Source organism: Prionailurus viverrinus, chromosome A1 (assembly GCF_022837055.1).
Source record: "Prionailurus viverrinus isolate Anna chromosome A1, UM_Priviv_1.0, whole genome shotgun sequence".
NCBI lineage: Eukaryota > Metazoa > Chordata > Mammalia > Carnivora > Felidae > Prionailurus > Prionailurus viverrinus.
In genome coordinates this window covers 86,935,177-86,953,010 of record NC_062561.1, presented here as the reverse complement: position 1 = coordinate 86,953,010, position 17,834 = coordinate 86,935,177, and the positions used below count along the sequence as shown (strand labels likewise).

At 33.2% G+C, this 17,834-nt stretch overlaps 1 pseudogene; it reads left to right on the top strand.

Annotated features, from left to right (window-relative positions):
* Positions 1-1,394: 1,394 nt before the first annotated feature.
* On the top strand, positions 1,395-15,248 carry LOC125163960 (microtubule-associated protein RP/EB family member 1-like; annotated as a pseudogene).
* Positions 15,249-17,834: the final 2,586 nt, after the last annotated feature.

Here is a 17,834-nt window from a genome sequence, read left to right as displayed (position 1 = left end):
AATAAACTTTTCAATAAATGATGATAGATTACACATACACACAGAGTCATACCCTAATATAAAATAAAAGAAAAAATAAATCTCCATATAGATCCAAATTCTAGTATATTAAAAACTAAGTAGCATTTGAAAATTTTATGTTTCATCATAAACAAGACAGAAGTTCACTATGTCTATTTTTTTTTTAATTTTTTTTTTCAACGTTTATTTTTGGGACAGAGAGAGAGAGAGCATGAACGGGGAAGGGGCAGAGAGAGAGGGAGACACAGAATGGAAACAGGCTCCAGGCTCTGAGCCATCAGCCCAGAGCCTGACGCGGGGCTCGAACTCACGGACCGCGAGATCGTGACCTGGCTGAAGTCCGACGCTTAACCGACTGTGCCACCCAGGTGCCCCAACTATGTCTATTTTTTGACATGTATTGTAATTATTAACCAATGTAGTCCAACTAGACATGCAAATACTACAAATTGGAAATATATTAGGAAATATATTTTTATTTGCTTTGGTATGAGTATACACTTAGTATATCCAAAAGATTCAATCAAAACACAATATCAAAAGTGATATCAAAAAATAGTCATTCCTTTTGTAAAATATTTTTAGTCATGTCCAATGAAACAAATTTTGTCAATCATATTTGAGGTTTGTTTGACACATTAGGATTGGTAGAATTTGCAGAAATTTCACAATATATAGCTTTTTCTATACCATCTACAATATTCCTTCAACTCAGAATAATACAGTCAAAAATGATACAGTAACAATTTTACTAGTTTATAGTTCATGGATTTTCTTGCTACACACAAAATGGTAATTTACTGAAGAAACTATCAGTAGGCATTTCAATCACAAAATGCAAAGGTAAATGAACAACAATTAATAAAATCAGTGACTCCTCTATGTGTTTACCTGAAAAGTCTCCACACCTTGAAATGTGTTATAGAAACAATTTCTTTTGAATAGTTTTCCTAAGAGCCCCTGTCAGATGACTATTCCTTAGGCTATAGATGAAAGGATTTAACAAGGGAGTAATCACAGTGTACATGACAGCTGCTGCTTGGTCTTTTTCAGCTATATGGGAGTTGGAGGGACATAAATAAACGCCAATTATTGTGCCAAAAAACAAGAGGACCACGCAGATATGAGAAGAGCATGTGGAGAATGCTTTAAATTTCCCTATGGTTGATGGCATTCTGACTATAGAATAACCAATGAGTATGTAAGAAACTAAAATACAGATAAAGCTTACCACAACCACCAGTCCCCCCTCAATAAAAATAAATAACTCATTGATATGGGTATCTGAACAGGACAATTTTAACAGTGGTCCAATATCACAGAAGAACTGAGGAATTTTGTTATCCTTACAGAAGGATAATTGAACCAATAAGATGGTGTGTATCTGTGCACTCAAGATTGCAAAGATCCAGGAGGTGGCCACCAGACGAGCACAGAATTTGGGAGTCATAATGGATAAGTAGGACAAAGGAAGGCAGATGGCCACAAAACGGTCATAAGACATAATAGGGAGAAGTAATGTTTCCATCCCTGAAAAACAGATAAATAGGTACATTTGAATCATGCAGTTATTAAATGAGATAGTAGAATTTCCTGTCTGGATGTCTACAAGCATTTTGGGAACAGTAGTGGAAGACAAACAAAGGTCAATCAGGGATAAATTGCTAAGGAAATAATACATAGGGGAGTGAAAGCAAACATTTGATATACTTGTTAGGATTATGAGAAGGTTTCCCAACATGGTGGTCAGGTAAATGCAGAGAAGCAGGAAAAACAGGAGTGGCTGTTTGGCTGGATCACCAGAAAACCCCATGAGGATGAACTCAAAAAAGGTGCTTTGGTTTAGTGTCTTCATAAATTCCATCATCTGTATGTAACTCTTGTGATAAATATAGTAGTATGAAGTTCATCAAACAGAATTAATCAGGTCATCAATCCATGGGAGGTGTTCACTCTGAAAATATCATAAGAAAGTTTTATTTGAGGGTATGGTGTGGTCATGGTTTCTCATCATCAAGTTGGTGAAAAATTAATTTTATTTTCTATTAACATTTTATCACATTCAAACTGAGCTCTTAAATACATTATCTAATTTATTTTAATTTATGTCACTTGGAAATATTATCCAATTGTACTGAAGAAGAAATGGAGACATAGAGTTTAAGACTTGTTCATGATCATAAAGATATAAATAAGTGGAAATGATATTTCAACACAGTTTTCCTGACTAAATGTTCTTTTTCAATTCACAAGGGGCTTAAATTTCACCATGAAAATGTGAAACATAAAAGTATTTAAGCCTGGTTGCTTTTGTACTTATATCAAAAGTAAGAGTTATGATCTCTATTCAATTTTCTTTTTACTTTACTATCTCCAGAAGACTCATTCTAGATTATTTTACATCTGGTCTCAGAGTCTATTGTCTTTATCATAACAATTAAACCATAACAATGTAGTCACCCCTTAATGTATGTTTCTCTCATTAACCTGCAAGACACTGGATAATAAAGTCTATGTCATGTCTACTTTTGTATGTCAGTGTTTTAAAAGACATTGGCTTATGATAGAACTAAATAACATAGGCTTAATGCAATAATTAGATGAATAATTCTTAAAACAGAATAATTTGTGAAACTATAGCTATATTTTCCATTTTCAGAAAATAATTAGTAAGTAATTCATAAAAAAATACATTGGAGTAATACACAAACTTTGGTTCTCTCCATTTCTGGGAGTAAATCCATACCAGACAATTATTAATTAGCAAATAAATGACTTAAATATATCAATAAAAAATACATAATTCCATGTGAAAAAACATGGAGAGAAAAGACTTCAAAGATTATTAGCCCTGTAGCTCTGAAATAAAAATCTCTTATTGATAGTTTTATGATTCACAGAATATCAAATAAAACAGCTACTTTAATTATCGCAATAATTATACAGAGTGAGTATGAAGATCAGACATCTTGCCATTTGTGTTATTTAGGTCACCTGTGCCTACCTTGTTGAAGGTTTCTACTACTTCTTACAGTTGAATGAGAGGTTTATTTTTTGAGTCGACTTAATGCTCTTGGAGTGGATAGAAGTTTAGTTTGCAATTTGTAATATATCAGTTCCAAGAAGCATTAAAGTGTGTGGATTTTTGAGATATAATTTTGTCAAGAGACCTCTTACAAAAAACAAATGTAACCAGAACGTCAGTTTTTTCTCACATCATCCTTTCAAAAATTTATATATTTTTGAAATATATCAGGGGTATTTGGAGGCCTTAGAGCTAACATGTCTTTGGAAATTACAATAATTTGTCTTATATTTATTGATACAAAGGGATTTTCCAAACATAGACAATTGTATGGTTCTGTTGAAACACAAGTAACCTCTAAATGAAGAAAAACAAAGTACTGATTATTGAATCAATCATAAAAGAAGATAGAGTAAACTCCCATATTAAAGGTTAAAGAACTCAAACGTAGAACCTTAAAAGGATATTATGTAAAATCAGTACCGAAGGAGTCCATGAAAATAACTATAATTCCTGAATATATTTATGGCTCAAATCAATTGTGTTTGTTTCAGTTATCAGGTCTTGGGTAGAGAAACTCTTGCTCAAATATCATGATCAATCCCTGGAATAGACAAAATATGTAATATTTATTACAGAGGATCATGTGTATAATATGCATATTTAACAAATACATACTAGAACAAAATATTGTACGTGTTGCCTGCATAGTTGTGTTTCATGAAATAAACATATTTTTCGAAATGTTGAATTTACCATATAAATTAAGTTGATATTGTTTACATGTTTTGTAGTCTTATTAGCGTAAAATCAATGAGTAGTTTATCTCATATTACAAAAAAAAGAAATTCAGAAATGTGTAAGTCATATACATTTAAATATTTTTACAATAGCTTTGTCTACACTTATAGAAGTAGACTGTTAGAAAAGCTTTTATTTAAACATTCTTTAAAAATGAAAACTGCCACCCATAACTATAGTTTTCAGATACTAAATAGTATCAATACCTCTAAGCCTTGTTAGAATTTGTGTAGACATCTGTGTACAAACATCTAGAATAAAAAAAAACACAAAATATCTAAAGTCAAGTTCTACAGTGGCAGGAGAATACTCATTCTATAAATTCTAAAGTTCCCCACATAGAGATTATATGCATCATATGCAGTCAGCGAAGGGGACATTTGTAAAAAGCTGAAATAACTCACCTAAATTAATGTGATATTTTTGGATGCTTTTCATTGCTTTCATTTCTGATTCATTTCATCAATAAATGGGTTGAATAGATCCACCAGTTTACTCTTCTGTGGCACTGATAAAGCTTGCCCATGATGAATTTATAGTGAACATAATAATGTAACTGAAGAATGTGGGACTAAATGAGGTAAGGAAGCACATAGAACATTTACATGTTCTTAGGGAGCTTCCAGGACAGTCTGTTCAATTCCCCATGAGAAAGGGATACCAAGCAGATATTTAATCTCGGTTGTGTGCCCCAGAGACATTTTCTCTAGAGGACAATGAAGATTTATAATTTTATTCCTTCCTTGTGTTATATTCACAGTAATCCAACTATAGAGGTTTTCACCATAGAGATTGGGAAATTGTTAAATTTCCCAAGAGTTTCAATTAAAATATTCTCTAATGCATAATATCAGATATAAAATGATAGTAATATCACCTGATGGTCAGAACTCTACTAGATATAATTTGTCCCCTTATGAGTAAATAAATGCCCTCTAACCAAATTGAGTTCTGTTATTGTTTTTCCTCTTTTCTAGCATGCTCTAGTTTGACATGGCATATTTAAGAGTATTTCTACCCTTTATGACATTTATTTCTTCCCTTATGAAGTTGTTTACATTTGGGCTAAAAAGCTCTGCAATAAAGACTACATATATTGTTTATACCAGAGCTTCCAAGACTTCATAGAAAAGTAGAAAATTATCCTCTATTAAAGTGTGTGAAAATTTGGTAATAAATAATAAATATTGCATTGAAACTATGGAAATATAATGGAAAAAAACTGTATTTTGTAATGGATGGTATTTAAAGCTTGGAATTACTTGGGCACCACCCTTCCTTACTTATTACTTCATTTAAATGAAATTAGTGACTACTGGCATTATCAAGCAATATATTTTCAAATATTTCTACTTTGTCATTATTTCCATGTTTTTCTTTTAAACATCCTTTTTAGTTAATAACATTTAAAATTTATAAATTTATAATTGTTATAGTTTTGTGTTCTCCCATGGGCAACATTGAGGGTGATTTTCTCAATATTTTACATGTCACCATTTACAAATTATTGTTGAGGATAGATCTTAAACCAGATAGAATTGTAAAATAATTTAATGTTTACATATATGTATTTGGCAATTGACATATTTACTAGTATTGTGAAAGCTTTATCAAGCTATAATTAACATACAACATTGAGCAACTTTAAGGTGTACAACATATTGACCTGATATATGTATATATTACAAAATGATTACCATAGTAAAGTTAGTTCTTATGTCTGTCACATCATAAAATTACATTTGTTGTCTGTGTGGCAAGAACATTTTAGATTTACTCCCAGTAGCTTTCCAATATATAAGACTTTTGTTAACTATAGTCACTGTGCTATGTATTAGGTCCCCAGCACTTATTTATATTATAACTGGGAGTCTGTACCTTTTGACCAGCATCTCCCATTTACTCCAACCTCCCAGCTCTGGGCAACCAGCATTTTGCACTCTGTATCTATGAGCTCAGCATTTTATGATTCTACTTATAAGTGTTAAATCCACAATTCAACCAAGTAAATTTAAAATTTTATTTGGCTTTATTAAATGATTCGTGAATTGAGTGGCATCCCATCTAGCAAGTAGAGGGCAGCTCCAAATGTCTACCAAAAGGGAAAGACTAAAGGTTTGGCAAAAAAAGTCATAAACAGAAAAGAAAAAAGAAAAGAAAAAGAAAAGATTATTAGGTGATCTTACCTTCATTTTGGAATAGTTTGTCTTAATAGGTGGATTATCTGATCTTCTTATGGGGGATAGAAAAGGTCTGTATGGGGGATAGAAAAGGTCAAGAGACCTCCTACAAAAAACAAATGTAACCAGAACATCAGTTTTTTTCTCACATCATCCTGGGTATATAAATTTATATATATATATATATATTTTTTGAAATATATCAGGGGTATTAGAAATTGTCATTATATTCATTATGAGCCCCAGTTTGGAGACTTGGCTGAAGTAATACCATTTGGGACCTTGCTTGTGTGTATGTATGAGTTCATTCAATATTTATCTTCCACATTTACCTTACTTATTACACTTAGAATAATACCCTCCAGGTTTATCCATCTTATTGCAAATGGCAGGATTTCCTTCTTTTTAGGAATAACAATATATATCTATATGGATATATATAGATGTCTATGTATATCACATATCATAATGGGTCTTATGTTGTTTTTTATGTTTGTTTATGTTTTGTTTTGTTTTTGTTCAGGTATGTTTTGTTTGTGTTTTAGGTATTGTTTATGTTTTATTTTGACTATAGTGAATAACACTACAATGAACATGAACATGGAAATATATCTTCAAAATAGTGTTAGTAGTTATATACACTTTTCTTTTGTAACCTTGCTATCTCTTGCTATCTCCTGTCTTAATTTAGAGATATTCCAATAATTGTGAGGTATTATAAATTGTTTTTATTTTATTTACATTTCGCTGATGATTAGTGATGTTAAGCATCTTTTTATTTGCCTGTTTGCCAGTGTATGCCTCTTTTTAAACAATTCCTAACTTCTTTGACCATTTTTTCAATCGGATTGTCTTTTTTTTTTTTTGCTATTAAGTTGCTTAAGAGTCCTATATATTATGGATATTAACCTCACATCAGATAGATGGAATGTACATATTTTCTCCCATTATGTATGGTGCATTTAAATTCTTGATGGTGATTGCTTCTTTTGCTGGGTAGATGCTTTTAAATTTGATAGAGTGCCACTTATTTAATTTTTTTGTAGCCTTTGCCTTATGCATCATAGCCAAAAAATCATTGCTAAGACCAATGTCAAGGTGCATTTTTTCTAATTTTTTATTAGCTTTATGGCTTTCAGTCTTACGTCCATACTTTTCATACAATTTCTGTTGTTTTTAATGAATGGTGTAAGATAGGGGTAACATTATTTTTGCATGTGAACACCCAACTTTCCCAACATCATTTGTTGGAGAAGATATCCGTTTTTCTATTGAATACCCTTGGACACTTTGCCAACTTCTATTTATTTATTTTTTATGTGTATTTATCTACTTTGAGAGAGGAAGAGCATGGGAGGGGCAGAGAGAGACGGAGAGGGATTCACAAGCAGTCTCCACATTGTCAGCTCATAGCTCTGTGGGGCTCAAACTCACAAACCATCAGTTCATAACCTGAGTTGAAATCAAGAGTTAGATGCTTAGTCAACTGAGCTACCTATGTGATCCTCCTTTGTCAGATTTTAATTGAATGCATAAGCATGGATTTATTTGTAGTTTCTTGATTGTAGGTTCTATTGCTTCATAGTTTTCTTTTTATGTTAATATCATATTGTTTTGATTGGTATAGCTTCATAATGCAATTTGAAATCAGGTTGTGTGATGCCTCCAGGTTTGTTCTTCTGTCTCATAATTGCTTTGCCTCTTTGGATCTTCTTGTGGTTCTATATGAATTTCAGATTTTTTTTTCCATTTCTGTGAAAAATGCCATTGGAATTTTGGTAAAGATTGCATGGAATCTATAGATGTTCTGGATAGTTTGGAAATTTAATGATGTTCATAATTTGCAATTAATTTTTCCAGTGAGCATGGAATATCTTTTCATTTCTGTCTTCTTCAATTACCTTAATTAATGTTTTATAATTTTAGTGTATAGATATTTTATCTTTTTTTATTTCTTAGTGTTTTATTGTGTCTGATGCTATTATGCATGGGATTGCTTTATTTTTATATATTTCATTGTTAGTACAGAAACATGACTAAATCTGTGTTTATTTTGTATCATGTTAATTTATTAAATTTCTTTATTTGTTCTAGTAGTTTTTCATGGAATTTGTAGTTTTCCCTCATGTAAAATAATGTCATCCACAAACAGGGACAATTTTACAATCGGGATGCATTTTGTTTGTTTGTTTGTTTTGTTTGCCTGGTTGCTTTGGCTAGAGTATTCAGCACTATGTTGAAAAGAAGTGGGGAGTGAAGTCACTATTTTGTTCCTGAAATTAGGGAAAATCTTTCATCCTTTTACCTTTTACCTTTTACCTTTGATGTCAGTTGTGGGCTTGTGACAATAGATTTTATTTTCTTGATTCATCTTGCTTCTATACCCAATTTGTTGAAGATTTGTATCATGAAAGATATCTTATATTGTCAAATGCTATTTCTACATGTACTGAGATGACATAATTTTTATCGTTAGTTTCTTATCATGGTATATCATGTTTATTAATTGGCATATGCTGAACCATCTTTGCATAACAGGAATAAATCCTATGTGGTCAAGCTATATATTTCTATAAATATGTTGTTGAATTGTGTTTGTTAATGTTTTGTTTAGACTATTTGTATCTACATTTATCTGGAATATTGACCTTAAATTTATTTTCTTTTAGAGTCCTTATCTAGTTTTGGTATCTTAAAAATGGCCTTGTAAAATGAATTTGGAAGTGTACCTTCCTCTTCAGTTTTTCAGAATAATTTGAGATTTTTGGCATTAACCCTTCAATGTTTGTTAGAATTCACCATTGAAACCATTTGGTCATGCCCTCCCCCCACCCCGGCCTTGGGAGGTTTTTGATTAATGATTTAGTATTCCTGTCGTTGCTTTGTTCATATTTTCTATTTCTTCATGAGTCATAGATGATAAGTCATGTTTCTAGGAATTTATATATTTCATCTAGATTATCCAGTCATTTGGTGTATAAATTATTTTGGTAGTCTACTATAATTCTTTTAATTCTAAATTATCATTTTTTATGTCTTCTCTATCATTTTTATTTTATTTATTTGTATTGTCTCCCTTTTTTCTTTCCTTCAGCTAAATTTTTTCTGTTTTGTTTTCATTTTTAAAAGGCAACTCTTTGTTTCATTGATATTTTTATTTTGTTTCTAGTACTTTATTTGTGATCTATATAATATCTTTAAACGTTTATTTTTATAAATTTGGGCTTTGGTCTCTTTTAATTATTTCTTTAAAGAGTAAGCATAGTTGTTTATTTGAGATTTTTTACCTTAATTTAGGTGTTTCATAATAGACTTTTCTCTTAGCACTACTTTAGCAGAATTTCATACCGATTTATATATGGTGCTTTAATTGGTTGTTCAGTAGTAAGTTGTCTAGTTTATGAATTTTTTATGAAGTTTTCAGGCTTCCTCTTGTTATTTCTTTCTAGTTTACTACCATTGTGATTGAAATAATATACTTTTTATTATTTTAATATTTTTAAATTTGCTAAGACTTGTTTTATGAGCTAATATGTTATCTATCCTAGAGGATGTACCATGTGACCTTCGGAAGAATGTATATTCTGATGCAGTTGAATAAAAAGTTCTATACATGTATGTTATGCTCGTTTGGTTTAAAATATAGTCTTAGTCCAATTTTTCCTTATTGACTTTTCTGTCTGTATGATTTATTCATTGTTGAATTGGGGTATTAAGTTTTCTATACTTATGGGTCTATTTTTCCATTTAGATCTGTTAGTGTTGACTTAATATATGTAGATGCTCTGATGTTGGGTCTGTATATATTTACAATTATTATATTCTCTTGATTTATTGATCTCTTTGTCATTACATAATAACCTTACTTTTATTTTACTGAAGATTTTGACCGAACGTGTACTTTGTCTGATGCAACAATAGCTAGCCTTGCTGCCTTTTGTTTTCCATTCATATGGAACATTTCTTCCATCCTTTCACTATGAATCTACATTTTCCTTAAAATTAATGTGCTTTGTGGACAGCATATAGCTGGGGCCCTTTTTTTTTCTCTCCCCCCCACTTTTTTTAAGTTCATCCACTTTATGCCTTTTAATTGGATAATTTTTTCAATTTATTTTAAAAGACATTACTGATAGAAAAAAACTTATTAATGCAATCTATTACGTTCTGGAAAATGATTTTAGTACCATGGTGGGGCAAATTATTCTTTTCTAGCCCTTTTTTTTATACAACTAACTTGACATCCATTACCAAACAAATGCGCCTCTGCACTTTATACCAAGAGACCTGAGACATTTCTAATTTTCCTGTGCAGCCCCCCAAAAACAATATCTCAATTAGGGCTGCAGATACAAAGGAGGTCGGGAAGCTGCTTTAGTCCCTTCTACTATAATTACACAAGGAAAGAGTAGAATGGCATATTCAAAGTGTTGAAAAGCAAAAATTGGCAACCAACAATACCATGCCAAGAAAGATTATCCTTCAGATATGTAGGAAGAATAAAGTTTCTTAAGCAAACAAAATATAACAAAATTCACCACCACTAGATCTTCCTTGCAAGGTCTCAATGAACTAGAAAAAGAAGAAAAAAATAAGCTAAAAAAAAAGCAAAAAAAAAAAAAGGGAAATAATAAAGATATGAGCAGAAATAAATAAGCTCAAAACAGTAATGAAAAATGATTAGTACAACTAAGAGTTCATCTTTCAAGAATGTAAACAAAATTAAGAAAGCTTTACATAGGCTAAGAAAAAAATTGAGAATCCTCAATAAATAAAATTATAACTGTAGAAAAAGACTTTACATCTAATATGACAGAAATTCATAAGATCATAAGAGATTACTATGAATAATTATATACCTACAATTTATACATACAACCTAGCAGGACAGAATCATGAAGAAACATAAAATCTAAACATCAATTAGTAGGAAAGAATTAAAAACAGTAAAGAAGAAACAAACACTCCCAACACAGAAAACAACCCAGATCAGATGGCTTCACTGGTATATTCTACCAAACATTTACCAAAGAATTAATACCTATCCTGCTCAAATTCTTCCAAAAATTGAAGAGGTGGAAACACTTTCACAAAGTCTTTTTACAAGGCCAGCATTACACTGATACTAATGATAGATAAGAGCATTACAAAGTAGAAAACTATACACCAATATCACTGCACATATTAATGTAAACATTTTCAACAGAATATTTCCAAACTTAATTCAAGAATCAATTTAAAAATGTTCACTTTGGCCATTTGGGATTTATCTCTGTGATGTGGGAATGGGTCAACATACTCAAATAAAATGCAACCTTTTACATCAATAAAATGAAAGATAAAAATCACTTGATCATCACAATAGATGCAGAAAAGCATTTGACACATACAATATTCTTTCATGATAAAAAACCCTCTACAGACTGGGTATAGAACAAACATACATTACCCTAATAAAGGTTATCTACATCCAACTGCAACAGGCTTTATACACAATGGTGAAAAAATTGAAAGTGTATCTTCTAAGATCAGAAACAAGACAATGATGCTCACTTTCACTACTCTTATTCTATATAATACTCCAAGTTCGAGCTAGAAAAAATTAGACAACACAAAGAAATAAAAGGCAACTGATTCTGAAAAGTACAATTAAAATTGTCAGTAATTGTAGTTGATATCATTTTGTATATAGAAAATCTCAACAACTGAACAAAGATACTATTGGAACTAATGAACGATTTCAATAAAACTATAGAATATAAAATCAATATCAGAAATCAGTTTAATTTCTACACATTTATTTATGTATATATATACATGCATATGTATATATATATGTATATGTGTGTGTATATATATATAGAATACAACATATAGGAATAAATTAAGGCAAGGAATTAAAGATATGTACAAGGAAAAATGCATGCCTTTTTTGAAGAAAATCAAACAAGACACAAACAAATGAAAATACATCCAGTGTGCTATGATTGGAAGAATTCATAGTGTTAAAATGCCCATACTTCACAAAGTCATCTATAGATTCAATGCAATTCTTATCCAAATTCCAATGGCATTATTCACAGACATAGAAATAGCAAAAGATCTAAAATTTGTAAGAATTGCGAGAGCAAATAACCAAAGCAAACCTAAGAAAGAACAAAGCTAGAGATATTTCACTTCCTGGTTTCAAACTATATTATGAAGCTATAGTAATAAAATAGTATGTTATTGGCACAAAAAAATAAACACACAACAATGGAAGCAAATGGACAGCACATAATTAAACACCCACATGTATGATCAACTAATATTTGTTAAGGTAGTCACCAGTCACACCTGGTGAAAATATGGAAAATAAAAAGAGAGGGAAAGAATAGTTTATTTAACAAAAGTTTGGAAAACTGGATACATACATGCAGAATAATGATGTTAGACCCACCTCTCATGTCACTCACAAAAAGATAATTCAAAACGATCAAAGACTTAAACACAAGATATGATACCATAAAACTAGAAGAAAACATTAAGATATGGCACCTCACCAATGGTCTTGGCAATGGTGTTTTGGAAATGACACTGAAAGCAGGAAAAACAAAAGTAAAAATTAACAACTAGGAATCAAATATACTTAAAATCTTCACAGCAAATGAAACCGTCAAAGAAAAAAATGAAAAAGCAACCTACAAAATGAGAAAAGTTTTACTAACCCAATATTAAATAAGGGGTAAGTATCCAAAATATATAAACAACTCATAAAATCAAATAAAGGAAATAATTTTCTTACAAAATGGTCAGAGGAACTGTGTAGACAGAGAGAGTGAGAGAGGGAGGAGAAAATCGGGGAACACACCTGGAGAACATTTCCTCAAAACATTGTTCTGGAAAAAGACAGGGGCTACATTTTGAGAGTTCTTGCAATCAGTGAGGATTAAAATCTGGAGTCCTAATTGTCAGTGGCCTTGGCTGTGATAGATCCCAAAGGCACTGTCCTCCTCTTAGAGAGAAGGCAAGCAAACAACCCAGTGGCAGATGGTGTGGAAACAGCAATCTGAAGAATGCCTGGTGCACACAGGTAGAGATTATTTGCTCTTTTTGGAGCACAGTTCTTAGAGGCAGCATTCAGAGACACCTTTCCTAGAACAAAGGAGCTGGCTGGCACTATTTCCCTCCCATGCTCCTTAGCATAAAGACAGAGCTACTTGCAGAAAGCAGAGCAGCATCTATACTGGCTGCCTAACTAGTTTACACCAAGCTCCAGACCCCTTAATTCTGGTAGGACTGCCACTCTCAGTCAAGCTTGCATCAGTCCAGCACAGTGAGGCCATTCCCCACAAGATAAGCCTAAACTCCTACCCACACCACATCTACTGACCAGAGAGTTTTGCAGGGCCCCAGTTCCTCCTGGTAGGGATGATGACAAGTTTTATTTCACAAACAGACCAGAGCACACCAAGTAAAACTTGCCAAATTCAGGTCAGAGACCAAACACTGTCCATAGAAAGCAAGGAGAGCCTCTGCAGATAACTTGACTGAAGGATGGAGCAGCCAGAACAAAATATCAGAATACACACAGCACACACCAGAGACATTCCATGAAACCAAAGGGCATGGACATTACATGACCTCTTCTTCATAAAGCCATTACTTTCAGGAGCAGAAGACAAACTGGCATTTCTGACACACAGAAAATGGTAGAGATAAACAAAATGCGAAGAAGGAGAAATTTATCTTAAATGAAAGAACAAGATAAGGTAACAGTCAGAGAGCTAGGCCAAACAGATATAAATAACAATAGAAAGATAATAAGATAAATATTCTATTATGGATGATTTAAAGCATTGATCATAATGATACTCACTGGGCTTGAGCAAAGAATAGAAGACATCGGTGACACACCATATAGTTAAAAGAGTTAAAAAAAATAAATCATTTGAAAATTCAATAAACAAATTGGAAAAAGGCTTGATGCAATGCATAGAGGGCTGGGGGGAGGAGAGGAATGGATTAGTGACCAAAAAAGACAAAGGAATGGAAAAAAACTGAAAAAAATAAATAAAACAATAATGCAACACAAGAATAGACTTAGGGCAAAAAGTGACTCTATTAAACATAATAACATTTAACTATAGGAGTCTAAGAAGAAGAAAAAGAGAGAGGAAAAGGGGCAGAAAATGTGGTTAAGGAAACAATAGGTGAAAACTTCCACAATCTAGGGAAGGAAACACACATTCAGTTGCAGAAGGCACAGAGAAATTCCATTAAAAAAAAAAAGTAAGCCAACACTAAGATATATTGTTATAAAATTTGGAAAATGTGACAAATAAAAATCTTAATATAGTAAGGTGGGACAGTTTGAGCAAGACCAAGACAGAACCAAAGCCAGGCACAGGCAGGGGATATGGTCCCACCAAGAACCAAAGAAGACACTGAATGTATACTCAACGTCCGTCACCAGCAATAATCTAAGACAACACGACATGCTGGGCCTGGGTCAATGAGTCTCTGCAGCTGAATCTGACAAAGATCAAACAGTTGCACTCAGTAACTGCTTATCATCAGTTTATGGGCATGCTGTTCCTTGGCTCCATTGCCTTGAAGAAAGTGAAATTCCACACTAAGCTAGAACATGAATACATCCAGAACTTCAAAATACTACAAGCAGGTTTTAAGACAATTGGTATTGACAAAATAATCCCTGTGGACAAATTAGAAAAGGAAATTTTCAAGGCAATTTTGAATTTGTTCAGTGGTTCAAGAACTTTTTTGATGCAAACTATGATGGAAAAGACTATGACCCTATAGCTGCCAGACAAGGTGAGAAAACTTTAGTGGCTCACTCCCTTGTTGTTCCAGCTCTAAACAAACTGAAGAAACTTCTCAGCTCTAGGAGTGCAGCTCCACAGAGGCCCTCTGTGACCCACAGAACTACTGCAACCCCTAAGGTTGACCTGGGTTTGGTGCTAAAGAATCTGGTGTGGGCAACTGGGATGATGAAACAGCTAATAGATGCAGCAGGTCAACGTGTTGAAACTTAATGTTGAAGACTTGGAGAAAGAGATTTCTATTTTGGGAATCTAAGGAACATTGAATTGATTTGCTAAAATAACAAGGGGGAAAACAACCCTGTACTGCAGCGTACCATGGGCAATCTCTATGCCACAGACAAAACTTTTGTGATAGCTGATGAAGGGGGCCCACAGGAGGAAGAAGAAGAGTGTTAACAGTCTGGACCAGCAGAGCAATATCCAAATTCTTCACTCCAAATCATATGCTTAACTGTAAAATATTTACTTTTATTATTCTTAGGGGACACACTGATTTCTTTTCATGAGCAAAAAGTACCTCTTTTAAAGAACACTGCAGAAGTTTCACTCTTTTTCCAATGAGTTTGAGTTTAGGGGCTTTCATTTTATAGCAAGGCAGTATTAACATCCAGCTGTTTCACCTAGGCTGCAGCTCACAGAGGCTGACCATGGGGCTCCCCATGTGGATGCTGGTAACATTGATTGAGGAAGACATTGTTTTCAAACTTTTTTTAATGTTCATTTATTTTTGAGAGAGAGAGAGCACAATCAGGAGAGGTCAAGAGAGAGAGGGAGACAGAGAATCAGAAACAGGCTTCAGGCTCTGAGTTGTCTGCACAGAGCCCACTGTGGACTCAAACCTGTGAACCAGGAGATAATGACCTGAGCTGAAGTTGGATGCTCAAAGAACTGAGCCACCCAGGTGCTCCAGGAGGTAGTGTTTTTATGTAATATGCTGAGGCAGATACCTCAGTAGAAAAAATGTAAAGACTGATTTGAATTTTAAGCTAATGTGAAATCTTGGCAGGGTACATTTTAATAAATAAATGCCTTAAGAACATTTAAAATATGCTTCCATATTTCAAAATACACAAAAAAACTGACATATTTTATGTGTTTGATGTTGTGTCTGGGAAGGAACGGCCAGATCTCTGGACCTTTGGAATCTGCTGTTCACAGGTCTTGCAGGGCTGCTTGAATATAAAAAGGTCTAGGCGTTGGCCCAGAAGAGAAGTTTAAAAAGTCACTCTGTAAAGCCATTTGTTGTCTTTGGCCAATTGTATCCTTGCTATAATAAGCAAAAGGCATTGTTGCCTGGACTAAGAGAGGTTGTGTTCCAGCCCTGACATGTTTGAGTTGGAGAGACTGAATTTCAGTGAACATTTCTCTGACATTTTTCTCAATTATCCCTGAAATTTCAATGTATTGGTTTTTGTTTGTTTGTTTGTTTGTTTGTTTGTTTGTTTTGGTGGAGGGGATGAATTGTGTTCAGTTAATAAATCTAACAACTACTTTTGGGGACTTGCCCACATCTCTGGAATTTGAATGGGGGTCATGTCCCATTTTACTGTCTTTTAAGTTTATATTGAACAAGCTTCCTTCTCTGCTCCCCTTGCCCACTGGGGACACCTCTTTCACTCCTTAAAGTTCGCTGCTTAGAGTGTAAGTTCAGCAGGTAGGTGGTCACACTGAAAGTTTCTCTGGACCTCTGTAAGAGGGAGTGACCAGTGAATGCCATTGCTACCCTGGGACCTACAAGACTGGGTGTTCCCAACACCTGCTATCCACAGCCTTCCACTGTTATTGAAATACTTTGCCAGTGCACTAATCTCCTTGGAGATAAAATTTGTTAGCATGTTGGCAAATGTTAATTTTCTTTTGCAGAAAATCCAGGACCATGTCTGAATTAATAATTAATATTTAAAATACTTCATTCCTTAACTCTTACTCATTTGTTCTATTCCCAGCCTATTCAGTTCCTTAGTTTGGAAGAATTATGCCAAATATTTTTGTCACCCACTACTGAGACTGTTGAGACCCTGATGTATTTCTTTTGATTTGTTTCTCGTGGTAGCTTGTCCTAAAATGTGTGTATAAAGCAGATATTTTATGATAAAAATTATTGTGTAGTGAATGTTCTATGTGGGATTAAGAGAAAAACCCAGATACAGTGATTAACAATGCCAAAAAGTGCAAGTAACTAGCCATTGTTCAAATAACAGTGGTGCTATTTTTCTTTTGTGGCCTTTTAGACTTCTGTTGCCCTAAAATCCCATTTTATTGGGAACCCATTTTCCACCTGGTCGTTATTGATAAGGTTTTTTTTCCTATGTTAAATAGTTTCTAAATCAAATTCCATATTTCAAAAAAGAAAAGAAAAGAAAAGCAGCATGGCAAAAGAAGTTCTTAACTTACAAGGGGCAATCAATAAGGCTAGCTTGAGATATCTCAACAGAAACTTGGAAAACCATAAGGGAGTGTGCTGAATGGGAAAAATATGCAGTCAAGAATATTTGATCCAGAAAGGCTATCATTACATGCAGAAGGAGAGATAGTTTCCCAAACAAACAAAAACTAAAGGAGTTGTGACCACTAGCACAGCTATGAAAGAAATATCAAAGGGGACTCTTTGAGTGCAAAGTAGAGACCAATAGTGGCAAAGCCAAGAAAGGATCACAGAAAATTTCAAGAAACAATGACAAAACAAGCACCAGAATAGCAATAAATACACATGTATTGATAATTACTTTGAATGTAAATGTACCAATGGACTAAATGGAATAAAAGATATAGGATGTCAGTACAAATAAAATAAATATGATACTTCTGCATGCTGCCTAAAAGAGATTCATTTCAGACCTAAAGACACTGAAACATTGAAAGTGAGGGGGTGAAGAAATATTTATCATGCAAATGGCTGTCAAACCACTGTCCTAGACTCTAAGTTGAAAATTCTCTTTTGGCCAGCAAAAGAGTGGGATGCAGGACAAAAAGCAAGAGATG